The following is a 27,084-nucleotide window of genomic DNA, read 5'->3' as shown; positions in this document are numbered from 1 at the left end:
TCATAGTTAAAATTCAATATCTTTTAAAATAAGAGTTGTTAATACTCCTTTTGAACCTTTATTGCTCATGATACTGTACCACATATGTCATATAATTTTATCTGCATAACAGCATTATTATACAGATGTCATAAGCATCATCATTTTACAGTTGATACAACTGAAGCTGTGAAAGTTTAAGTGATATTCTCACAGCTATGCAGTTGGTAAATGGTGGAGTGGGGATGTGAATCTATTCTGCTGACACAAGAAGCAGAGAGCTTAACTATGTATATAGAGACTTCCCTGAGAGACTAACTGAATCTAGTTATTATTTTTATGTAGTATTTTATAATACTATGAAGAATTTGACCACTAATGACATTGAATTTGAAAATGTTTTCGTTTATTTTTGAGAACACAGTTTGAATGAATTGCTGACATGGAAGCCATGTTGTAGTACATTGAATCCTTTGGATTTTTTTTTTTTCATTTTTTCATTCAGTGAATATATATTAGATGCCTACTGGTCAAATATTGTTCTAAGTGATTGAGAATCAGAGAGAAGTGTCTGCCCTCAATGAGTTTACATTCTAGATGGAGAGACAAATGATAAGCAGGTATAAAAAAAATCCCTTTGCAAAGTGCTATTAATATGTAATATGATCACACTTCACAAAATACTGAAATTGTATAAAGAAGGCAAGAAAAAGTGAGATACAATTGCAACTTTCAAAAGGTTTGTCATAGAAGGTTTATCTTCTGAGGAGGTGACATTTGAGCAATGCTCTAAATTAAGTAAGGAAGTCAATGTTATATGATTACCATATTTTAAAAAAAATTTTTTTTCCATCTTTCATTTGTGTTTTCATTTCCCTGGCCTGCAATTATAGTCAAGGAGACCATACAAATCTGAATATTCATAAAGTATTTCAACTTTTGACTTTAGCTTGAAATTTGCTGTTAAGAAAAAAGAAATTGTTTACCATACCACTCATGGTTGATATTGTGAGTGCTCACTTGTATTCAGTGTTCCTTTTCTTCTTGGCTCGAAGAAACTACATTCCCAATCACTGCAAAAGGAAGGGACATGGAACCAGTTCTAGATTATGGACTGTGAACATAAGTGAAACTTATCACCTCTGGCCCAGAGCATAGGAGAGAAATGTGATATCTCCAGAACTACCCTTTCTCTACTGTAGCAACCAAGGAATACACACATTTCTGGAGGTATTCATTTGTGGAGCTTCTGTTAGCTTGGCTCCCTGAGTGACAGATTGGGATAGATATTGTGAGTGAGAAATAAACCGTTGTGTTAAATCACTGAGACAGCTGTTGGCACAAGAGCTATGGTTACGTATAGAAGTCCCATGGATGAAATATATTATAGTAGGTTGCCCGGATGAACTGCTGGAGAACAACTAGTAGGAATGAAAGAAGGAGAAAGGGAAAGGATAGGTAGACGAAAGAACATGGCAAAGTTTCCTGGATGTTGCTTATCTTGTTTGAGAAAATTTGCTGAAGGAAAAGAACAACAACCTAATTTTCAGGAAACGGAGATGCCAAAAGAACAGTCAGCAGAAATGATCAGATGGATAGGAGAACTTCTCCCTCAGCTCCATTTAGATAGAGTCATTCAGTCAAATGTTTTGGGGTAGGGGGCAAAATATTGGACACTCAGAGGAGGAGAAATCTGTCCCCTTCTCCCACCGTGGGAGTGATATTTACTTATATTTTCAAAGTGCAAAGAAGTGGGTCCCACTTCTGGATATTCAGGGATAGTGACTTACTCTTTTCAGTTGTTGGTTATTTTTGAGAGCTCACCTAATGATAAAGGAACAGGTCCCAGATCTGTGGGTTAGACTGTTGCCATCACAGATATGTTGTGAGCTTGCTTCCAGAGAGAGGTATCTCAGTTCTGGAAGTCTCTTTCTACATGGCTTATAAAGATATGGACAAAGAGGATTGAGAAAGTACCCATCATAGAGACATACTGTTTAAGATAGTCCAACAACCCACTGCTATAAAATCTATTACAGTTTTTCATGGCTCAACATGATCTCCCTAGATTCCTCTTGGCTTATATATAAAGCAAGACCTATTAATGGTGCCTTAAAAAACCTATTAATGACCTATTAATAGGTCATGACCTATTAATAGTGTCTTAAAAGATCCAATAATTTCTCACTTAGGGGTGGGAGTGGAGGTGAAGAATTTATGAAAGAGTTGGGCATCACTGCCTGAATTTATCTAATATTCACCCACTTGGCCAGGTCTGGGTCTCTTGATTAATGATGCTTCAAATTTTGTCTGATTTTGCAAATGCTGAGTATTACCTATGTAATGACCGTTGGGTTATTCAGTCAGGAACAGTTCATGTGTGGCAGATTAAAGATAGCTACATTTTGTTTATTAACACTACTCCAGTGAAGATGTGGGATGAATGGTCCCTGTCTTTTAATCAGGATTTGATACTGCTTTGAATATGGTAGAAATGATGCTTTGCCACTTTCTGGTTCTAAGCCTTAAGAGACTTACATCTTCCACTTCCTGTTTCTTAACCTTTCCTTTTGGAGCCCTGAGCCACCACCTAAGAAGTCCTGCTACCTAAATGAAGAGATAACGTGGGAAGAACCAGAGACTATGTATGGAGGGACTGGGGTCCAGTTGAGCCCAGTCTTCCAACCATCCCACCAGCTCACCTGAATACACCAGGTGACTCTAGTCAATACCATGTGAAGCACCTGAATAATCCAGCCAAATTCTACTTGAATTTCTGGCTGAAAATATCATGAAATATAATAAAATGCATTTTGATTTAAGCCATTGACTTGTGAAGTATTTTTTTACCCAGCAACAGGTAACTGGAACAGTAAGTTTTCCAAAAGGGGAGTCTAGTAGGACATTTGTAGGATTAGGAGGGATTACAGAGGCAGAAAAAAAAATAAAACAAACAAACAAAAAACCCCAAAACAAAAAACTTGAATTATTGGAAGGAAATACAGCATAGTAAACAGAAAAAAGAAGTTTCCAGTAAAAAGGACCAATAGATTGTTAAAATATTGAAGTATTTCAGTATTGGCTCCAAGATATGTGGCCCCTCCATAAAACTGTTCTTTTATCCAGTAATGAAAGAATTAATGCCAGGCCCCTCTATGACCTTGCATTATCTCTATGGCTTGCCTCACTTTTGTTTGGTCAGTACCTATGCTTGTTTTTAAATACTATTATTATCTCCAGAATTCAATGCCCCTGGAAATCTGTAGAGGTAATTCCAGCAAACTTCTTTAAGTGATCCTCATTTGCAGGGATGAAAGTTGGAATCTATGAAGCGAATGTAATTTGACCAGTTTTTGAGTCAATTTCTTTGCCATAGAACAGCATTATTTTGAGTTCATAAGTGATGGCAAGATTAGTAGTAAGAGTGTAATAAATTCAGTTTTTATCTTTGAATAGAATAATGTGCATGTTGCTTATTTCCTTTAATTTTAATGTTGGTATTATTGATGTTTTACTTTTATGATTAGTCACATTAAATGTCAATTCAAATAAGTAGAGGAAAAAACATAATTACTGTATTTACCCTCATTTTTACTCTGTCATCATGGAATGCTATAATTTGAATTAGAAGAAAATATATTGTATACATAAAGTTTAACCTTTATTGAATTAATCATTATACATTGAGATATTGAGATCGATTTATGCTGAATTCTGATTGAAAAGTTATCAATAATAACATGCAAGATGTGTTTTTAAATTGTGCTTATGCTTTAAGTATTATAAAATACCTGGCAAGTTCTAAGAGAATCATTGTAACTTTAGAGTAAGAATGATTCTTATTTAAATATTTTAATTTTAAATATTAAATATTTAAACATTTGATTGAAACTAATGACAAAAACATTAATTCATTGAAATTAGGTTTATTCCAAGGCAAAAACACCGAACCATTGCTTCTTCTAATTGGTAGGACATCTACAAATAGTGAATAAAAGTAATAATGAAAAAATAGTGATTTCTTAAAGGAAGAAAAAATATACCAGTATCTCTGCAGATAATCTTTAATAAAAACTGACTTTCCTAGGAGATGAATATGCCTATTCTTGCTTTTGATGTATTTTTATAGTTGGTTCACATTGTCATTCCCAGGTCTCATATTTTCGATTATGTTCATAATGCTGACCTTAAGTGAATAATATGTTTTAACCACAGGAGAGGGTTAGAAAGTTATGCTATTCTGAACTGAGAATATATTAGGTTTTTCTTCAAAATTTCAGCCAGGAAAAGATGTCAGAAGAGCAAACACTAGAGAGATCTTGCAATAAAAAAGAAAAAATGATTAGAAAACTGATCTTTAATAAAATTCACTCAGGAACTATTCTTTAGGGCCTGTTTATTTAAATTCCATAGAAAAAGAAGTGATGACTTGACTTTTGTTTGACTATAATAGTAACATTTGCTCAATGTAGATATAACCATAGAATGCACCATTGGATTTTATCTGTTTTCCAGTATGGGCTACTAAAAATTTAAGTATGCACTGGAAAGGAGATAAAAAGAAGCATAACTCTTCTAAAATTTGTTATATCTAGGGAAATGCTGCTAACTTTTTAACAAATCACCCTAAATTAGTATTGCAATAAAAATCATGGCTATTGGAAGCACTGCCTGTTCCGGTTGTGAGGTAATTTTAATTTTAGTCCTGGTATTTTGCTCTTGTTGTATTTATATATTTTAGAATGTATTCCAGGGTTACACAGTTTAGAATTTTGTCTTTTTTTGTTTCTGCTTCTCTCTGCCCCCTAATAAATATATGGGCTCTCTAACTTCTGGCCTTTCTTAAAATTTGAAACTCTTTTCAGCAAGCAATCACTCTATTTATTCCCATATTTTTGAACTGTGTGATGCACTTATCAAGAGCTGGAGATATTAAATAACCTCCATACATATATTAATAAGTTTGATCCTTGTTTTTTCCCCTTGATAACTGAAAGCACAATTTGATATTTATCTGATTTTTCTTTTCTCTTGTCAACTTTATATTGATTGTGTATGTAACACTGTAGAATACAGAATCATTTTCACAGTTTTAATCATCACTTTTATAGCAATTCAGAAATAAGTGATACCATTTTCTGTTAGGCTATTTTTGCATAAGAGCTAATGATTTAAGGTAAGTGCCCACCTGCGATTTGTTTATATTTTTTAAGGAAAATAACCCCTTATTGCTGTAAGTTGTAGAAGAATCAAAACAACAGCAAAAGTCACACTAGAACTAATAAGTCATACTATTATGACTTAAAACTTCTGTGACCAAAGTATAATTGATTATATCTGCACCATTCCAAATGTAATAGCTGTATGTGACAATTTACTTTCATATTAATATAAATGAAACAATTAAAAATTAAAATTTTCGGTCATATTAGCCATCCTTCAAATGCGTAATATTCACGTCTGGCTACTGGCTACCATATTGGATAGTGCAGAGTTAGAAGATTTTCAACATCTCAGAAAGTTCTACTGGAAAGCATTACTCTAAAAATCAAAGTTGTGTGAATTTTGGATGCAGTATAAAGTTGGAGTAGATAATTTTTAAAAGAATGGAAATATTATAAAGTAAAATTATAATTTATTATAAAATTTGAACAAACTTTTTTGAATAACTTTAGATTTGTGGAAAAGTTGCAAAAATAGTATAGAGAGCTCCCATGTACCCCACACTCAATTTTTTATATTATTAAAATCTTTTGTTAGTCTGGTACATTTGTCATAATCAATGTACTAATATTGATACACTATTGTTTAATAATAGACCAAAGGTTATCCTTTTCTCAGGTTTCCTTAGTTTTACCTAATATCTTGTTTTTCTGTTCCAGGACTCCATTCAGGATCCCACATTACATTTAGTCTTCATGTCTCCTTGGGTTTTTCTTGATTGTGACAGTTCATCAAACTTTTCTGGTTTTTGTTGACTTTGGCAATTTTGAGGTGTACTGGTCAGGTATTTTGTAGAATGCCCCTCAGTTGCCATTTGTCTGAAGTTTTTGTCATGATTAGACTAGGGTAATGGGTTTTTGAAAGGAAGACCACAGACATCAAGTGACATTTTCATCATATTATATCAAGAATGCATTCTATTACATTTTCTGATATTGTTGATGTTATTCTTGACACTTGGCTCAGGTAGTGTGTATCAAGTTTCTGAACTGTGAAGTTGCTTCCCACCCCAGCCCCCTTTCCATACTGTATTCTTTGGAAGGAAGTTACCATGCACTGCCCACATAAGGAGTGAGAAGTTATGCTCTACCTTCTTGAGAACAGAGGTATCTACATAAATAATTTGTAATCCTTTTGGATAGAGATTTATCTAGACTATTGTAATGATTTAACCTTTTCCAAATGAAAACAAAAACGTCACCTGTGACTTTTATTGGCTATATGCTGTCTTGAGAAGAATTTGCCTACTAGACCCTGGGCATTTATAAGGGATATATCTGACTTCATGAATAATAATCACATTGAATGTGGAAATATTTGTAGAAATCTCTTCCATTTTTCTTAGATCAAATTTCTATTGAGAATCATTTGTTTATTAAATTATTTAAATAAATAAATATTTATCGAGTCCTAATATTCACCACACACTCTTCTATGTTTTGGAAATATATCATTTAAATAAAAGACAGTAATGCCCACTCTCATAGAATTAATATACTGGTGGGGGTTACAGACAATAAATCATTAAGTATAATATAATATATCTCATGGTGCTAAGTGTTATGGAGAACATAAATCAGAGAACAGAGGTAGTGAGTTTTGGGTTGCTATTTTAATTATTTTTTCCAGTAAAAATATTTCAGGTCATTTATTTATTTTTATTGAGGTATAGTCGACATAGAATATTCATTAGTTTCAGATGTACAACATACTGATTCAACAATCAAATACATTACAAAATGATCACCATGAAAAATCCAGTAACCATTTTTCACTCTACAAATTTATTACAGTATTATTGACTATACTCTTTATGCTGTATATCTTGTCCCTGTGACTTATTTATTTTATAACTGAGTTTGTATCTGTTAATCCCCTTCACCTATTTTGCCCAGTCCGCCAGCCCATCCCCTCTGGCAACTACCAGTTTGTTCTCTGTATCTGTAAGTCTGTTTCTGCTTTGTTTTATTTGTTCACTTGTTTTGCTTTCTTTTAGATTCCACATATGAGATCATATGATATTTGTCTTTCTCTGTCTGACTTATTTCACTTAGCATAATGCCCTCCAGGTCTATCCCTGAAATGGCAAGATTTCATTATTTTTATGGCTAAGTAGTAATCCATTTTATGTATATATACACACATTACTCCTTCTTTATCCATTTATTGATGGACATTTATGTTGCTTTCATATACTGGTTATTGTAAATAATTCTGCAGTAACCTTAGGAATGTATGAATCTTTTTGAATGAGTGTTTTCATTTCTTTAGGTAAATACCCAGAAGTGGAATTGCTGGATTGTATGGTCATTCTATTTTTAATTTTTTGAGAACTCTCCATACTGTTCTCCACAGTGGATGCACCAATTTGCCTTTCCACCAACAGTACACAAGAATTCCCTTTCCTCCACATTCTTGTCAACATTTGTTATTTGTTGTCCTTTTGATCATAGCCATCCTGACAGGTGTGGTGTGGATAGTGTGTGTTGAGGTAACATTTGTGCGGTGAATGTATGAAAGTGATGGAGGAAGCCAGGGAATATCTGAAGAAAGCATTTCAAGCAGAGAGTACAGCAAGTACAATGACCAACATGTTCTATCATTTGTTAAGTGAAAGTATAGCTACAACAATATAAAACAAGCAAAGAAAATGCAGCCCAAGTGGTAGTGGGAGGGTGGTGGTAGCTAGATCATCTGGGTCTTTAGGCAATTGTGAAAATTTTTAATTTAATTCTGATGGAGATGGGAAACAATTGGATGGTATTGAGCAGAGGAGAGATGTGACCTGGCTTACATGTTATGTGTGCTGGTACTAAAATGTAAGGATAGCAGAAAAATAAGTTAGGAGGCTATTGCAAATACATAGGATAAAATGTGTTGGTGGCTTTGACATAGAGTGACAGTCTTTGATCAAAGTGATCTTCTTTGGTAGAAGAATCCCAGTTCACTTCTGGTGTCTTATTCCTCGTGTCTTATTCCTGAAAGTGTATCAGTTGGGACAATAACTTTATGGTGGCCTTATATAGACTAGTGTGGTAGTGTTGGAGGTGATAAGAACTGGCCATGATCTGTATGTGTTTGGAAGACAATACCAAAAGGATAGGCTGATGGCTTGGGTAAAGGCTGTGAGAGAAAGAAAAGGGTCAAAAATAGCATTTGAATTTTTGCCCTGAGCAACTGAAAGTATAAATTTGCAATTTATTGAGATGTGACAGTCACATGAACAGAAGGATAGAATAAGAATTTTAATTATGGTGAATTTGAGCTGTCCATAAGAATGCTATATCATCAGGTGTTTATTAAATATTTATGAAATTCAAGAGTGAAGGGTCTAGTTGGAGATAAATATTTGTCGTGTTGTGGAGAAGAGGAAAATCAATCTTGGGATTGATTTAATAAAGAAGTGAAGGAGAGTAATTGGAAGCTCAGAATAGATAGTGCTTTCAGGGAGTTTTGCTGTAATAGGGTATTGATAATATTTACCTCACAGGGTTTTTGTGAGTATTAAATATTCTTGGAAAAATGCCAGAGTATTGACAGAGTCGCCTATGTAGGTATTTGATATCACTATATATTTTCACTGAGGTAAGCATTTTGACGTGTAATTTGAAATTGGAATTTGGGGGAGGAGGGAGAAAGAATGATTTGGACACAGTAATATGGTATAAGGATGACCATTATTTTAAGATAATTTACCTTGAGATCATCCCTGGGGTTCACAAGACAGCCAGTTTGGGTTAAAAGCCAAAAGGAGAGTGAAGATTATCTCAGAGGAGTTGAGTATGGTATGATTTTAGTTCTGAGGGATTGTGGAGTTACAGAAGGAAGAGTGATAAGGGGAAGAAGTTTGGGAGAGGGAAGATTGAGGGTCAGGGCTGTATGCGCTAAGTGCGTTTGGGGCCAATGACTAATGGGCATGATGACAGTTCCCATGAACCCAGAACAAGTTGTGGATGTGAGACTGTAGCAGTGGTTGTTATGAGGGAGGGAAGGAAAGAGGTCGCCAGGTAAAAGCAGACTTCTGTTGCCCCTCTTCACCTCTGCTGCTGTAGGAATGGAGCCAGGTATGGCAGTCTTACTCAAAGTGGATGGAATCCTTGGACTCTTCCTTTCCTCTTGTTTATGGGAATATGGAAGGCAGAGTAGGTACAGTGCATCAGAACTGATTTCTTCTTCACCTAACAGCACATAGAATTGTGGTGCTGACTCTTTATTAATGCCAATAAAGGAGCAGAGGCCAGCCACATATATAGGAGACCACAGGAGTTCATGTTTGCTGAATAGAGCATATCAGCATTCTATACACTAACTTCCATCAGATGTCACCAAGTAATTTTTTATTATATGGATAATTTTATTTTCAAGACCTTGTGGGTAATGGAGAGATTATGAAGGTAGAGGTGTCTTATTCTCTGAAGAAAACCAGTAGAGTGGAAGGAAATCCATATTTCCCAGAGAGCTGTATACAACAGGTAGCATTTGTCAGGTTTCAGATATAAACATATATACCAAGAGACCAGAGGATTGAAGTCTTGGATCTGTAGCAGTATGGCAGTGAGTGAACTCTACTGGTATAAGTGAGAAATAGCAGTTTTAGTAGTTGCTATAAATTGGAAATACCGAAAATAGAGAAAGATTAAAAAGAAAGATTTTAAGGAATATTTGATATGTAATGAGCCATGTAAACTCTGCTCTGTCTTTTAATGAAAACCATAGTAAAGATCTGCATTATTCAAAACTTTCAGATTTTGCTTTTCAATGATGGTAGCTAGCTCTATGTAAATGATACTGAGAAACTTATTTAGATATATCCAATATATCTTCTACTTCAAAGGAGAAGTTCCTGTTTCTTTCTCTTTTTCATCTCTCCAAAGAACCCCTATGCCTATCAAAGTGTTTTAGCACACAGAAGAATTCTATTAATATTTTTGAATGAATAGATAAATGATTAAATGGCTCCCTCCTGCCATCTAGCCTCCATTTCAAATACTATCATCTATTGATATCCACAAGGGATTGGTTTCAGGACAGACTATATATAAAAATCCATAGAAGCTCAAGTCCCATAGTGTGCTCTCCATATCCAAGAATTCCAGGGAATTCAAAGGCAGATGTGGAACTGTGGATAGAGAGGGCAGATTGTATTTATTTAAGAAAAAATATGCCCATAAGTGGACCCACACAATTCAAACCCCTGTTGTTCAAGTGTCAACTATACATGCTCCCTGAACAGAAATCACTGTTTATAATAGAACTTTAGGGGTTTTGCTCAATGTTAAAATAGAAAACTCTACATTCACAAAAAGTGGAACACCTAGATAAATTTTTGGGTCAAATAGCATCAAAATGTTATTGAAAAGAGAGGAATACTTAAAATTCTGAGTTACCGATGATTCTCACAGTCTTACATTTGCTTATTTAAAAATAATTTGTCATCAGTCAATAATAAAGTATTCAATTCAATTCAGAGACATCTTGGAAATAGCATTTGCATAGGTTAAAGAAACCTAGGTTCTAAAGTCTTTAAGGCATTTATTTCATTCATGGATTTTGGGATGTTATTTATGAAGTTGAGAATCATTACAGCACAATGTAATTGTATTTCTTGCAGGGTGCTTGATGATCAGATTTGCTGTGTCAGTTTGTAGAGCTATAATGGGCTCCTTCTGGATCATCAAAAGCCAGATAACTTAAAAATCTTTGCATCATAACTTGATTTGAAATACTCAGCAGTCATAACTTTTGAAAAGACACACTAAATTATAATGCAATGCTTTATGTTTTTTCTCCCTAATCTTTTGGAAACAGAACATAAAACCAGAAGCATCAGTCAACATTCCACTTTGATGATGTTTGTTAGACATTCTCAAAGTGTTTACACAATGATTCAGCAATGCTTTTGACAAAAGAAAGCCCTTTGGGGGCATTAATTTCCAGGCAGTGCATTCAGTAAGTAGTATCTATATGCGATTGCTGATCAGGAAGTGTAAATTACATTCACAACTTAATTGGTGCTAGTAGCAAGAGAAATAGAAGCTTAAAATATCTAAATAGCTAATAAGTCATTAAAGCAGAAATTTTATAAAATTTTGCAGAGCCCTAGGAATCAACATAGACTTCTTTATAAGTTAAATTAAAAATAAAAAGAAATTTACATTCGATAGGTTAATAAGCAAATAATAAAGATATTACTCTCTACTAAATGTATATATTTAGTTACTGTTTATCACTGAAGATATGCCAGCTTATTAATGTCCTGCTTTATTACTGCTTTCACTACATTTTTCTAAGTGAATATTTAGCTTTGGAATAGAGACTTCTTTGCCAGAGACTAATTTAAATAAAACTACATATTCACATTTAAGTACTTAAGTATCAGATATACTTTTAAAACTGTTGAATAATTCCAGAAATCCTCCACATGTAAATAAAGAATTCTTGTTCAACAAACCTTAACCTAGACTTTTCAAAATGTTGTGTCCTTTCCTCAAAAACAAAAATAATGAAAGCAATAAATAAATATCTGAGTCATGGAGAGGACTATGTATCATTTATGTTTCCTTTTGGTACTTATATTTTTCAGTTTTTAAAACCTTATCATGGGTTGTTTTAATACTAAGGTCAGATTTAGTTTGTAAATAAATAAACACTTCTTATTTAAGAAAGAAGCCAGATATTCATTTTGAAGTGCAACTAAAATTTTGAGGTTACATTTCCACTGCAACAAATCAGTGTTATAATTTTTTTTTTCAAAAGAGCATAACACAATCCATTTAATTTCTTTTTTCTTCTCCCAGTCTCCTCTAGTTAAAAATAGATAATTTGACTACTGATCTCAGGAACAATGCATTATTTGAAAGAGTCTTCAGGGCCAGATCAGGGCTATGTTGCTATGGTGATTTCACTATCAGCATAAGCACTGTCATTCTCCAGCAAGTATTTTGCTTTATAGTCTTAGAAAGGCCCTCACCATACACATCACTCCTGTGAAAGGCAAGTAACTTGAATTCAAAGTAGTTGTATTCAGAAGACTGACTAATATATCTATGCTAATGGAATGAGTGTGGTAAGTAGTTTAATTCCTCTAATTCTCCTAACAGAGGTGGTTTCCAATTTAAGATAAAGAATATACAGTATCCTTTGCATATATATAACACAGATAATGAAAAAAAAAAGATTCTGAGTGCTTGAGAGAAACTTGGAAAATATTCAGTAAAACCTCTTTTTATAGGCGAGGTAATAGAGTCAGAGAGACTTAAATGAATAGTTTGAACTCAAACAAATGTATTAACTAAAATTCTCTGGGTTATAGCAGTAATAGCAACTCAGACCATTTAAACATAAATAAACAAAATATTATAAAGATACTGGAGAGTCACAGAAATAAAGGGAACATTGAGAAATGACGGCAGCATGAAAGACCTTTCTGGAGTGCTGATACTACTGAACTCAGGTCCAGCTGCTTGTCACTCAAAAGTAAATACTGTAAAGGCAAGTGCTGGTAGGAACTGAAAAGCTGCTTTAATCAGAAAGCCAGCAATCTGGGGAGAAGGCGGACTCATGTCCCAAGACCAACTCCAAAGATTCTGCTTGGCCATGCAGGTTTTTAAAGGGACAAAAGGGAAGTAATCTCAGTTAATCATTGAGATAGCAGATCAGATTTGTCACCATCTCCCATTGCATGCAGACTAGTCTACTCCTTGTGATCCTTCTTTAAATGCTACCTTGTTCACACAGTTTTTTTGTGAGATTACTGAAGGGGAAGCTGGGGAAAAATACTTGGTCATCTTTTAATCACTTATTCTTCATTTCTGTTTCTTTTTTCTAAGGAAAAAAGCAACAGGTTAGGCAAAGTATTGTGTATTCAAAAGAGTGGAAAGGTGTGCTTGGGCTGGAGGTTAGTTAAAATATAGATTTGCTAAGTGACAGGCCAAAAGGGGCCTCCTGCAAAGCTCTTTCCTGCAAAGAGCTCTTTCCTTCAAAGAGTTCTTTCCTGCAGAAAGTTGCTTACAAATCCCCACTGTCAGTCATCATTCCATTTTTACGGGATTATGGGTGAAGGTCTGTCTTTTGTAACTTTCCGTACTTGATATAGGGCGCCATATTCTTAGAGTGGAAGGTGTTGACATGGGTCTGTAACATCATCTCTTTGCTGACAATTTTAGTTGCCTGCTTACATATATGAGCAGAGCAAGTTACAGTTATTTTGATACCCACAAAAATACAGATAATTATGAGCAATAATGTTAATCTCATTCTCAGGGCCAGTTCTTGGAATGGTACTAGCCATAAGTACTGCTCAAGACAGAGCAGCTTATGTCATGGCTACAGTCTGGTCATCATGCAGTTAGATTTTTCCCTCTGGTGGCAGTTATAGTATCTGTAAAACAACTCAGGAATGTGCATCAGACACTGGAAGATTCTGTGACTCTGTTGTCCTAATAATTAACTGTTTGAGCCTACTCTTTTGTGACGCAGGGAGGCCTGGGAGATTTTAGCTTTTCTACAGTCAGGAGGCAGGGGACATGGAGTAGCCTTTGTACTGGGAGGCGGGAGGCAACAGGGTTTTGCTCCATTTCACTGATAATTAATGTAACACATTTCTAAAAAAAAAAAAAAAAAATCCTAGTTTCCTTTTTTTTCTTTTCTAATAATTTTAGGATCAAAATTTCAAATTCTACAACTGTATTAGCAGTAACAGAAGTTAAAGACTCATTTTGAAGGTACATTTGTCCACCATCCAGTTTCACAAGGATTGAGTCTTTAGCCACTGCAGTCATTGACTGCCCGTACAACCTGAAAGGAATTCAGGATGAAAAACATGATAAGGCACTCTGTGCTTTTGGAAAAAAAAGCCCTTTAGACTGATATCTCAGGAAGAATGTCAATGAACACAAGTTCTTACACATTCCCATACATAGGAAAAAAATCCCACTAAAATCATTAATGGAGATATCTGTTCCTCCTGAATAACATTAACCTTTTATTGATATGTATGCTTGACTGCATGTATTCCCTGGCCCAAATTATTTTTATACTGCCCACCCCCACCTCTTCAGAGCAGTTCCTCAGACCTATCTGAGAGGATATCTCTTGGATAATAGTCCTCTGACCCTGAATAAAACTCAACTCATAGCTCTTAAGTTGTGTGTTTTTTTCAGCTGACATATTATTATCTATATAATATTGTCTTACTATATATATAAATATAATTTATCACTTTATTTACTGAGGTCTTTTTTATGCACATGTTATTTTCTAAAACTAATTTTATTTATAAAGATCTTGAACATATTTCATTAGATTTATTCCAGTATACCATATGGGTTACTGTTTCTGTGAATTGAGTTTTTAAAAAGTTTCATTTCAAAATTAGTTTTGCTAAGCATAAATGTATGGATTTTTATACCGATTTTTTTATATTTTAATTTTGCTTACTCATTATCTTGCCTGTAGATGCTATTGAGTTTTCCACATGGGCAATCATTGCATAAAATTATTACATTTAAAATGATTCCTTTACAATTCCTGTATGCTACACTCCTTTTTCTACTATTATTGGCTTGCATAGGACTTCTAGTAAATATCCTGTAAAATCCATGATAGTGGATAACTTTGTTTTGTTTTTTGCTTTTGGATAATATCTTACAATTCTTTTATCACACTGATATTTGCTACAGATTTTTGATAGGTAGTTTTTATTAAATTAATTTTTTTCTTAAAATTCTGGTTTACTAAAGTATTTGTCATTCACGATCTTTGGTTTATCTAATACTTTTTATTCTAGCTGGTACTAAAATCATGATTTTTTTTCCTTTAATTGATTCCTGTGGCAAAATTCATAAAAAGATGTTCTTTACATTCCTAGGAAAAATCCCACTTGATCATGATGTGTGTGTGTGTGTGTGTGTATGTATATGTATGTGTAAATAAACATATGTATCCATATCACTGGTGTTTTATTATTTCATTTATGTTTTTTGCATTTTGGTTCATAAAGGAAATTGTCCCACAATTTTCTTTTCTTTTAATGCTGTATTTCTCAGGGTTCTCCAGAGAAACAGAACCAATTACAGATATATATATTTAATCATATATATATGATTTATTATAAGACATTAGCTAACAAGTCCTAAGATACGCAGGGTGAGTTCACAAGCTGGAGACCCAGGAGAGTCAATGGTGTAGTTCCAGTTATAAGGACACAGGCTTGAGATCTAGGGAGAGCTGATGTTTCAATCTGAATTTGAAGACAGGATAAAGCTGATGTCCCAGCTCAAAGGCAGTCAGGCAGGAGGAATCCTCCCTTGCTTGGTGGAGGATCAACGTTTCTGTCCCATTCAGGCCTCCAAATAATTGGATAAAGTCCATCCACGTTAGGGAGAGCAATCTGCTTTATTCAGTCCATGGATTCAAAAGATAATTTTATCAAAAAACATTCTCACAGACATACCCAGAATAATGTTTGACTAAAAGTCTGGACACCCTGAGGCCCAGTCAAATTGATATATAAAATTATCTACCACAAATGCCTTTCTTGGTTACCACTACATTAAAATAGATGCACACAAATACCTGTAATTTTCTTGCCTTTTAAAATATTAAATCAATATTTTGTATAAGTTAGAGTTTATTCGTTTCTTAAACTTTTAATATCACTTCTAAATTATATTATGTAGCCATGGTGTTACCTTTGTGAATAGATTTTTACTAATGTTCCATAATTTTTGGTCGCTTCAGGTTTTCTTTTTTTGACTGAGAATCAGTTAATTTAAAGTCTTCTCAAAGAACTAGCATTTGATTTTGTTGATAGTATCTATTATTTCTTTACTTTTTTGTCATTATTATTTCCCTCCTTCTCATCTCTTTGATTTTCTGTGCTGTTCTTAAATTGAATACTTATCTTATTAATTTTACATCTTTCTTATTTTCCTAATCTAGGTATTAAAGCTATTATACTTGTTGACCTGAAACAAATAGACTGCCAGATATTTCTCCAGCAAACATAGGTTTATTCTGGATCTACAGAGAATTGCAATTTGGGGTTGCAAAATGCTGCACATATGAGACCCATATGCAAGTTGCTGCACAGCCGGGGGAGGAGAATGCTTTTATAGAGAGGAAGAGGGAGTTGGGAGGGCTGTAGTAAACAAACAGTCCATGACTTTTCATTGGCTGAAAGCTTACCTGGAAAAAAGAATAGTCTTTCTTCTTCCTGTTGGACTCTGCTATTGTTGCAGGGTGTGAAACCCTTTTTTTCCTCCCAACTCTATTTAGTTGAGGTTTCTGTTTAATAATTTTTTACAGGCTCTGAGTATCTCTTGTTGCTTTTCTTTTTCATTCAGATCTGAATATTAAATGATTTACATTGTGATATTTCTGTGACTTTTGAATTATTTAGAAGTATGGTTTTAAATTGCAAACCACAAGGCTCTTTTCCTATTATTTCTATGAGAGAAGGCTGAACTGACGTAACAGAGCAGTGAAATTGAGTGTTTCCACATTTGGCTCAACAGGAGTCAGTGGACTCAGCTGTACATGGTGATCACCTGAGTAATTCTTCCCTTCCATCTTCTGCCTAACCTGTCCTTTAGGGTTTGCTTGATCTTAATCTGCATTCAGTCAGCAGAAGCAATAGGAGCCTGGAGAAGTGTTCACAGCTAGACCTGGCAATGGCGTTTGCTACTTATGCTCACATTTTATTGCAGGGTAGTTAGATGCCTGGCTATATTTAACTGCAAAGGAAGCTAGGAATGTAGTTCATTTGGGTTGGCCAAAGAAAGGGAAGAAAATTGAAATGGAAGACTAGCTAGCAGTCTCTGCTGATTTATGGCTTTTTGTATTTTCTTTTTCCTAGAACACATTGTATGATTTAAATAATTTGGTACTTGATAAGACTTGTTTTGTAGTGTAATGAAGTTCAAATTTTGTAAATAGTACACATATGATTCTTGAAAAGAATACTATTTTACTGTTATGCAGGGTTCTTTATGCATCCATGAGATGCAGTTTATTGTGCTATATGAATCTTCTGCATACTTATTTTTTCCTACTTTGTATATCTTTTTGAGAATTATGTTTTAAAATCTGCCACAATGAATGTGTATTTATCAATTTCTCCATGGTATTTTCTCAATATATAGCTTTTCTTTATATTAAGGTTATGTTGTTTGAGAACAAGTGTGTTTTATTTTGTTATTCTGAAAAACAATTTTTCTTCTATCAACTCATTAGTTCTTTATCTTTACTTTACTTGCCTAAATTCCCTTCTGTCTAATATTGATAATACTATACCAGTTTTCTTTTGGTTAGTATTTGTGTGCATTACATTTTCTACCCTTTGCTTTCAAAATTTGTTTCATCGTGTTTATGTATTAAACAGAAAAGGCTAGATTTTTCTTTCACTACAATTCAAGAATCTGTTGTTTTCAAAGCGATGATCATGAATCTGCGAAAACACTCTGATTCATATTTTAAGTGGGCTTCTGGGTTGGTGAAAACATGGAGTTGCTGGGCGGGTGGTGTGCCTCATGCACTCCAGAGCATGGAAGCTCCGCAGCTTTTCCCTGTACTTTGCCCTTTGGAAGAGATGCATAGGCTGTTCCTGGGTTATATCCTTTTATAATAAACTGGTAGTCTAGTAAGGAAAAAAATTTTGTGGACTGTTGCCCACCATCTTATTATGTGCTTACTTTGTGTTTTTAAATATTATGCCTTTTTTTTGGTTACTCTCATTTCTTTGCTTTCCTTTATAATGGTTGTATTTTTTATTTCTTTCTCTCTCCTAATTTGGATTTGTATCATGTACATTCTATTCATGTTATTTTATTGTATATTTTTACATTTTAACATGTTTATTTGACTTAAAAAATCTAAAATAAATCAATTTCATGGTCTCACTCTTCAGCCAATAAAAATGCCTTAGAAAACATGAAATTTTTACCATGTTCTTCCCATCTTACATGAAAAAGGGTCTACTGTTTGGTTTAACCTTGTTTTAAAATTCCCAACACTGGCTTTTTGTTTAAAAATACAGTTACTTCTTATTTTATTTAAAGGTATGTTTACAAATTTTCTGCTAATCATGGTTTTTAGGATTTTTACTCTTTCCTTCTAGGTACAATTTCCTTCTCATTAAATATTTCCTACCATAAGAATTGTTTTTTTTTTTTGTTTTGTTTTCTTTTAAGGTATTTCAGTGCCCCTGTATTTTCAAAGTAACCCTAAAGTTTGATTTAGCCTTTGTTTCTTTTAGAGCCTCTCAGGGTTCCTGGCTCCAGTTCTGTTATTATATTAATTTCTTATATCATGATTCTGATCCCTGGAAGGCCCCAGATTCCTCACTTCTCTGAGGTTTTCCTTCCTTTCTCCCTTCCTTTCTCCCTTCCTTTTCTCCCTTCCTCCCTCCCTTCCTCCCTCCTTTCTTTCTTTCTTTCCTTCCATCCTTCCTTTCTTCCTTTCTTTCCTTCCTTCCTTCCTTCCTTTCTTTCTTTCTCTTTCTTTTTCTTTCTTCCTTTCTTTCTTTCTTTCTTCCTTTCTTTCTTCCTTTCTCTCTCTCTGCCATATTTTTCCCCCTTAGCCCTTACCTAGGCTGGTGGGTCAAGAGCTTCTTATTACTTTTCCTTGAAAGCACAGCTCATTCAAAATTTCATCTTTATACATATCTATTAGTTAAATTTTCCTAATTCACACGGACCCAAATCCATGTCTTCTGTCTCCACATGAAGGTCAGAACCCAAGTCCTTGCACCCCACTGATTATTATCTAGAATTGAAACTCTTTACTGCTTTATCTTTGAATTCCCCCTTTATTTCTGGCATAAAATAAGTTCATTTTCTTCCTTTTAATATTGGGTATGTGTTTTTTTATATTATATATATATCCAGTTTTTTTAAAGTGTTGGCATCTGGAGGAAAATTGAAGTTAGCTCTAGCCAACATATTTCAAGTTTTACATTGATTTCAAAGATCAAATAATACTTTTGTGGGGCTTTGATGTGTTAAGCATCTTATTCTTTAAAGCTACTTGGTCTAACCATCTATGTATAGACCTTTTAATTGTGAAGGTCTATAAAAATAAAACAGCTAGTTATTTTACCAGGAAAATGGGTTTATTTGGGAATAGCAGAAAATTGCAATTTGGGACAGGCAAGCTATGGTGAAGCATGGGAAAGTGTGGAGATCAAAGGTGAAGGGTTTACTTTTATTAGGTTTTAAGAGGAAACTGGGGAGGGTTGTCTGGAACAAAAGTTCACTGAAGAAGAACAAGAGTTCAAGGTTCTGGTGGTTTCTCATGGGCTGCAAGCAGTTATTAGAGGGTTGTTGCTGGGGCAGGGAGGGATCTTCCTTCTTTTCTTAAAAGCAGGAGATAAAATGACCATGTGATTAATGTCATTGCTTGTCAAAATTATTCTTATCTTCCTTCTTCCTGCTGGTTATGCAGGCTGCACTGAGTGGTAAGCATTTGAGAGCTCCCCCTTCAGGGCTTCCAGACTCCATTTTAAATGAGGTTTCCTTTCTTTCTTTTCGCATAATCAAGTCCTTTAACCCAATTGTTCTAAAACTAGCTAAACATTAGACCTTTTACGTAAGACAAATTTTCAAAAAATAAGGCCTACACATCCCTCCCACTCCCATTCTCGTTTAATCGTCTAGCATGAAATGTGGAAACTGGTGTTTTTAAAAGCTCTTTATGAGTTTCTAATGTGAAACAGGTTTTGGAATCACTAATTTTACCATTTTCAATCTTATATCACTTGTGTCGTTTTTCTACAATAAAGATAATGTCTGATTCTCAGTGTTGTTATCATGAAGAAATAAAATTCTGTAGAAAAATTTGTTTGAAGATTATAAAGGGCCACATTCCAGTTTATTATATATCATACACAGTAGGAGATAAGAAATTATACTCTGAGGAGAAAGAAAAACCAAATTGTTTGTAACCATGGGTTCCTTCTGTTGGATATTTTACTAATAGATGTTCCTCTAAACATTGTATTATAAGGTGCTCTATTTTTTTTTTTTTTTAATTTTATTTATTTATTTATTTATTTATTTATGGCTGTGTTGGGTCTTCGTTTCTGTGCGAGGGCTTTCTCCAATTGCGGCAAGCGGGGGCCACTCTTCATCGCGGTGCGCGGGCCTCTCACTATCGCGGCCTCTCTTGTTGCGGAGCACAGGCTCCAGATGCGCAGGCTCAGTAATTGTGGCTCACGGGCCCAGTTGCTCCGCGGCATGTGGGATCTTCCCAGACCAGGGCTCGAACCCGTGTCCCCTGCACTGGCAGGCAGATTCTCAACCACTGCGCCACCAGGGAAGCCCAAGGTGCTCTATTTTTAGTCAAATATTTTCAAACTATTTTTCTTCTAACCAGTGGTATAATAAATATCATTGTACTTATATCCTTCAGTAGTTTTGTCTTCATTTTTGTAGAAGATTCTTAAAGATATCTTAAAGACTGCTGTGCCAATGGGTATTTGTTTTTGAAATTTGAATAGATATTCCATATCAGATTTTTACCAACAATGAATGGGAGTGTTCATTTTCCTTCAGCCTCTACAGCGCTGGTTGTAATGAGATTTTGGAGGTTAAAAATTCAGTTGTTGAATTTTGTGTGTCAGATTAGTGCTATATAAGAGAAAACAGAATCATTTTGGGTAACAAATGCATGTTCTCCTTTATCATTGGCCCTGGTAAACTGCCTTGCAGGCAAAAATATTTTCCCTCTGCTTACCTCCCTGATCTAATTTCCTCCTACTCTTTCATCTTGCCAAATTTATTCAGTTACAAAGATGTTTAGTTGTGCTGTTTCAGAGCCATCGAACTTTGCTTTTCAGCCATTGTTTTCTGCTAAAATGTTAGCTCCTCAGAAAGCCTTTCCCAGACCATTATTAGTTTGGGACTAGGGCTGCCATAATAGAGGACCACAAACTGAGTGTCTTAAATCAAGGGTCCCAAACCCCTGGGCCATGGACCAGTACTGATCTCTGGCCTGCTAGGAACCTGGCTGCACAGCAAGAGGTGAGCGGCAGGCAAGTGAGCAAAGCTTCATCTGTATTTATAGCCACTCCTCATCGCTCACATTACCGCCTGAGCTCCACCTCCTGTCAGATCAGCGATGGCATTAGATTCTCATAGTGCAAACCCTACTGTAAACTGTGCATGTGAGGGATCCAGGTTGCGTGCTCCTTATGAGAATCTAATGCTTGATGATCTGAGGTGGAGCTGAGGCGGTGATGCTAGCGCTGGGGAGTGGCTGCAAATACAGATTATCATTAGCAGAGAGGTTTGACTACCCAGAGACCATAATAAATCAATTGCTTGCAGACTCATATCAAAACCCAATCAGTGAGTAGCAAGTGAAAATTAAGCTGCATTTGGTGGCAGGCTTTATAGTAGCAAGTGAGTTGATGTACTTCAATTGCACATCTGCATCTGGTGGCAGGCTTGAAGTCAGAATCCGACACTTATTTTAGTATGTGTGGCCCGCCCATTATTTTATTTACCATTTCCATCTGCGCCTCTTTCCCACACTGCGCACTTGTCCCAGTCACAGTTTTGGTAAGCCCACAAGCTAACCCTAGCCAAAATGAGTAAAAAACAAACGTTGCTGGAGAGCTTCTTTGAAAAGGGGGAAAGACCCAATGATGAGACAGCAGAAGAGTCTAAGACTGCCAACAAAAAGAAAGCTGCATTTAAAAGAAAATACCAAGAGTCCTGCTTAAATTGTGGGTTCATTGTAACAGGTGATTCACATTCTCCAAGCCTGCTTTGTATAATATGTGGCAACAGGCAATCCAGTGAAGCCATGAAACCTTCAAAACTGCTTTGCCACATGGAGACCGAGCATCCTGCATTAAAATACAAGCCTTTGGAGTTTTTCAAAAGAAAAAAATATGAACACGAAGAACAGAAGCAATTATTGAAGGCCACCACTTCATCAAATGTGTCTGCACTGAGAGCATAATTCTTAGTGGCTAACCGCATTGCTAAAGCTAAGAGGCCCTTTACTATTGGTGAAGAGTTGATCCTGCCTCTGCTAAGGACATCCGTTGTGAACTTTTAGGAGAGACTGCAGTTCAAAAGGTGGCACATATTCCTCTTTCAGCTAGCACCGTAACTAGATGAATTGACAAAATAGCAGAGGATATTGAGGCACAATTGCTAGAGAGGATTAATGAGTCACTGTGGTGACTCATCCCCGTTGATGAGTCTACCTACATTGACAGAAAGGCAACAATGCTCGTTTTTGTGGAATATATTTTTCAGGAGGATGTGCATGAGGATGTGTTATGTGTACTTTCATTGCCAACCAACACCACAGCTGCAGAACTATTCAAGTCTTTGAATGATTCCATATCAGGAAAACTGAATTGGTCATTTTGTGTCCGTATATGCATGGATGGAGCGGTTGCCATGACTGGACGGCTTTGTGGTTTCACTACTCAGGTCAAAGAGGTCACTTCTGAATGTGAATCTACACACTGTGTCATCCATAGTGAAATGCTGGCTAGCCGAAAAATGTCACCTGAACTTAACGTTTTGCAGGATGTGATTAAAATTATCAACCACATTAAAGTACGTGCCCTTAACTCACGTCTGTTCGCGCGACTCTGTGAGGAGATGGACGCAGAGCACACGTCTTCTCTTATACACAGAAGTGAGATGGCTTTCTAAAGGTAGATCACTGGCCAGAGTTTTTGAGTTATGAGAACCGCTCCAGAGATTTCTTTTAGAAAAACAGTCATCACTGGCAGCACATTTCAGTGACACAGAATGGGTCACAAAACTTGCTTACTTGTGTGACATAATCAACCTGCTCAATGAACTCAATCTGTCACTTCAGGGGAGAATGACAACTGTGTTCAAGTCAGCAGATAAAGTGGCTGCATTCAAAGCCAAACTGGAATTATAGGAGCAAGGAGTGAACATTGGGATTTTTGACATGTTTCAAACATTAATGGGGCTTTTGAAAGAGATTGAGCCAGGGCCTTCTTTCTCCCAGCTGGTGCATGATTACCTATCTCAGCTTTCAAAAGAGTTTGAGCATTACTTCCCAACCATAAAACACCCCAGAACTGGGAAGGAATGGATCCGTGACCCATTTGTGAATAAGGCAGGTGAATTGACTTTGTCCACTCTAGAAGAGGATCAACTGCTTGAGATCGCAAATGACAGTTACTTTAAGAGTGTGTATGAGACAACTTCAAATCTCCATATGTTCTGGATTAAAGTCAAGGCAGAATATCCTGAGATTGCCACAAGAGCACTCAAAAGCCTGCTTCCATTTCCAACATCCTGTCTTTGTGAAGCAGGGTTTTCTGCAGTGACAGCAACCAAAAGGAGATTAAGGAGCAGGCTGGACATAAGCAACATACCTCAGGGGTCACTGTCTCCCATCACCCCCCAGATGGGACCCTCCAGCTGCAGGAAAACAAGCTCAGGGCTCCCACTGATTCTGCATTATGGTGAGCTGTATGATTATTTCATTATATATTACAATGTAATAATAATAGAAATAAAGTACACAATAAATGTAATGCATTTTAATCAATACCATTCCCCCCACCCCACCCCGGTCCATGGAAAAATTGTCTTCCATAAAACCGGTCCCTGGTGCCAAAAGGTTGGGGACTGCCGTCTTAAGCAACAGGGATTTATTTTGCAGAGTTCTGGAGACTAGAAGTCTGAGATCAAGATATTGGTAGTGTCCGTTTCTTCTATGGCCTCTCTCTTTGATTGTAGATGGCCATCTTCTTCCTGTGTCTTCACATCATCTTCCCTTTATATGTGTCTGTGTCTAAATTTACCTTTTTTTCTAAGGGTATACCAGTCATATTGGATTAGGCCTACCCTAATTACCTCATTTTAACTTAACTATCTTCCAATATTTTCATATTCTGAGGTACTGGGAATTAGAACTTCCACATATGAATCTGGGGTGGGGGATACAATTCAGCGCATAACACCACCCTTTAAAAATATAGTACTTCTGTCATGCCCTCATTCCTCATATATTATTGCATATGATCACTTTTTCACATTCATTGGCTTATTTATCAACCGTCACTCCCACCAGAATGTAAGGTTTATGAGAATACTAGCTTTTCCTGTCTTAGTCACTGCTGTATATCCGAGGCCTAGAAATATGCTTAGCACAAAATATGTTCTCAGTAATTACGTGCCAAATGATGAATATATAAATTATAGATAGTAAGAGAATACACAAGACACAGTGTTGTTATGAGTTAACACTCTACTATGCAGCTGAGTTTTCCAACTCTGTGCTTGAAATTTAACTCAAAGTACATTGCCAAGTGATCAACTGGTTTTATTTTGTACATTGTACAAATATGTAAAGTCAATTTAATTATTTTCTCTATTTTTACTTATCTGTATTAGCTAGGGCTGCCATAACAAAATGCAAAACTGGACAATTTAAACAACAAGATCAAGGTGTCAGCACGGTTAGTTTCTTCTGAGGCCTCTCTCCTTGGCTTACAGACGGCCACCTTCTCTGTGTCCTCACATGGTCTCTTCTCTGTGTGTAGGTACCCCTGCTGTCTCTCTGTGTCCAAATTTCCTTTTCTTATAAGGATGCCAATTAGATTGGATTAAGAGCCACACTAAAGGCCTCCTTTTAACTTAATCACCTCTTTAAATGCCTTATCTTCAAATACAGTCAAATTCTGAGGTACTGGGTGTTAGGGCTTCAACATACCAATTTTGAGGGAGACATAATTCAGTCTATAACAATATCTATTTCTACCTCAGAGTTACATATTTTTTGGGTAAATTTAAGGATGATTTTAATACCTGTGTCAGAATTAATTGCTCAGTATTTTGTAGCTGTGAGTAGACTATACTTGTGTCAGAATTAATTGCTCAGTATTTTGTAGCTGTGAGTAGACTATACTTTTTTATAGGCATATATATTTGTCATATTTGTTTGGATTCTGAATAATGACCATGGTATTAAATATATTCACCATTTTTATAATAAAGAAAAGTTCACTCAACATGGATCTACATATTGTATGACTAAAATTTGCAAGTCATAATTCTATATCAGTGCTTTAAAATTTTCAATTTTGTATAATCGTGCTCAGACTGCCTAGAGAGATAAGGTTCCCTATCAATGTAGGTTCATAAACAGGCTTGTGAAATACCTGTTGGAGGTATTCTAGAATGGATGGAAACATTGAATTGGGAATTATATTCAAAGTTTCAGAGGCTCCTTCTGTGTCTTGGAAATGATGATTTTACTCATGCTTCTATTCCTATATTCCTAAACTCATATGTGCATAAAGTGACTGTTTTCCATTTTAGGAAGATGAGTTAAATTGCTGGGTAAAATCTGTAAAGTTCATCTATCATAAAAATCAACCACAGAATTTAAGTTTTCAAAACATTTGGAAATATTCATCAAAACACACACATATTACAGACACAGACACACAGTTATTTAGGTAAGTCTGCCTGATATGTAAAGTATAGTTGAGCTCCTCATCATGTCATAGGTCATGTATTATTTTTAGATATGAAACATGTTTTATGATTTTAATATGCTGCATGTTTTGTTATACTAACTGAAAATATATAGTGGCATGTTGCTAACTTTATACTTATGAGGAAAACATCTAGTGCCTATATGAGTGGAATTCTAATTGAACAGATGGCTCCTACAGGTGAAGACTATAATGAAAAAATATTTCTTCATGTTATTGAAGTGCTTTATGCTACAATATTTGATTAAACTCCTTACAGGAAGCAGAAAATACTTAGAAATATACACATTTTGAAGTTTGTAGAAGCTTTATACATAAAATATATATATATACTAATCTTTCATTCCTTTATTCCGTTGATTACTGGCAAAATTCTGTAGTCAATTAACATAGCTGAAATGAAGTACTTATCTCTCAGAAATCATTACATTACAAACGAAATTTTAGTACAATTCAATTTGTGTAAGTTTCATTGAAGACTGAAGTCTTATTGGTTAAAGTATCATTGTCATCTCAATTATTTTTTCCCTTTGGTGATGTGAATTAGCCTCTTTTATGATGTTACCGATAAGAGAAAGATACGTTTTGGAATGGTTCATTTTCTTGCATTTTAGAGTAGTTCACTTTTAAGAAATTTTATCTTAAATATAATCTTACATTGATGTCTGGATGGTCATAAATATATAATAATCATAGAACCCTTTTATGGTGAATCTAATTTACAAATAAAGAGAATACAGAATATTCATAATTTACATCTTAAACATAAGGAAGTCGTATAAATACATGCTATATTGAACAGAGATCTTTTGACACATTTGTCACTTAATCTTACTCTTTTATGGTCAAATTCTGAATTATGATCATTTCAAAATTGTAATTTGTGGATAGAATAGATGTGTAAGGCTTAGTTGGGAATGAATGAAATGTCCATAAAAGTAATCTCAGTTGTCAAGTGCCTTCTCACCTACTAAAGGATCAGTACTTGAAGAAGCACTTTAAGTACATGTTCTTAAAGCTGCATGTAAAGTCAGGTGATTTACTAAGAATGGATATATTCCTTCACAAGTAGCATTCATTATTGACCTGAGAATGAGGGAATTTATGAAATAAATGTGCATGCAAATTATAATCTCTTAGAGTTGATTTTTTTCTTCCTAAAAAAATAATTATTTAAAACTTGAGCAAATAGGAAATACAATTTAAACATCTTTGAAAATTACCTTTATTAAACATACAGTGCTGTGCTCTTTTAAAGCCTGGATTAAACACAATTGATATTGACTTTAATGTCTAAGAATTTCCTCAATTTCCACCTTTTCAATTAAATCATTTGTTAGGCCAGAGTACTAGAATTAAAAAAGAAAAATCCAGTT

This window comes from Eubalaena glacialis, chromosome 6, assembly GCF_028564815.1.
Source record: "Eubalaena glacialis isolate mEubGla1 chromosome 6, mEubGla1.1.hap2.+ XY, whole genome shotgun sequence".
NCBI lineage: Eukaryota > Metazoa > Chordata > Mammalia > Artiodactyla > Balaenidae > Eubalaena > Eubalaena glacialis.
Note: the sequence above shows the minus strand (reverse complement) of the source record.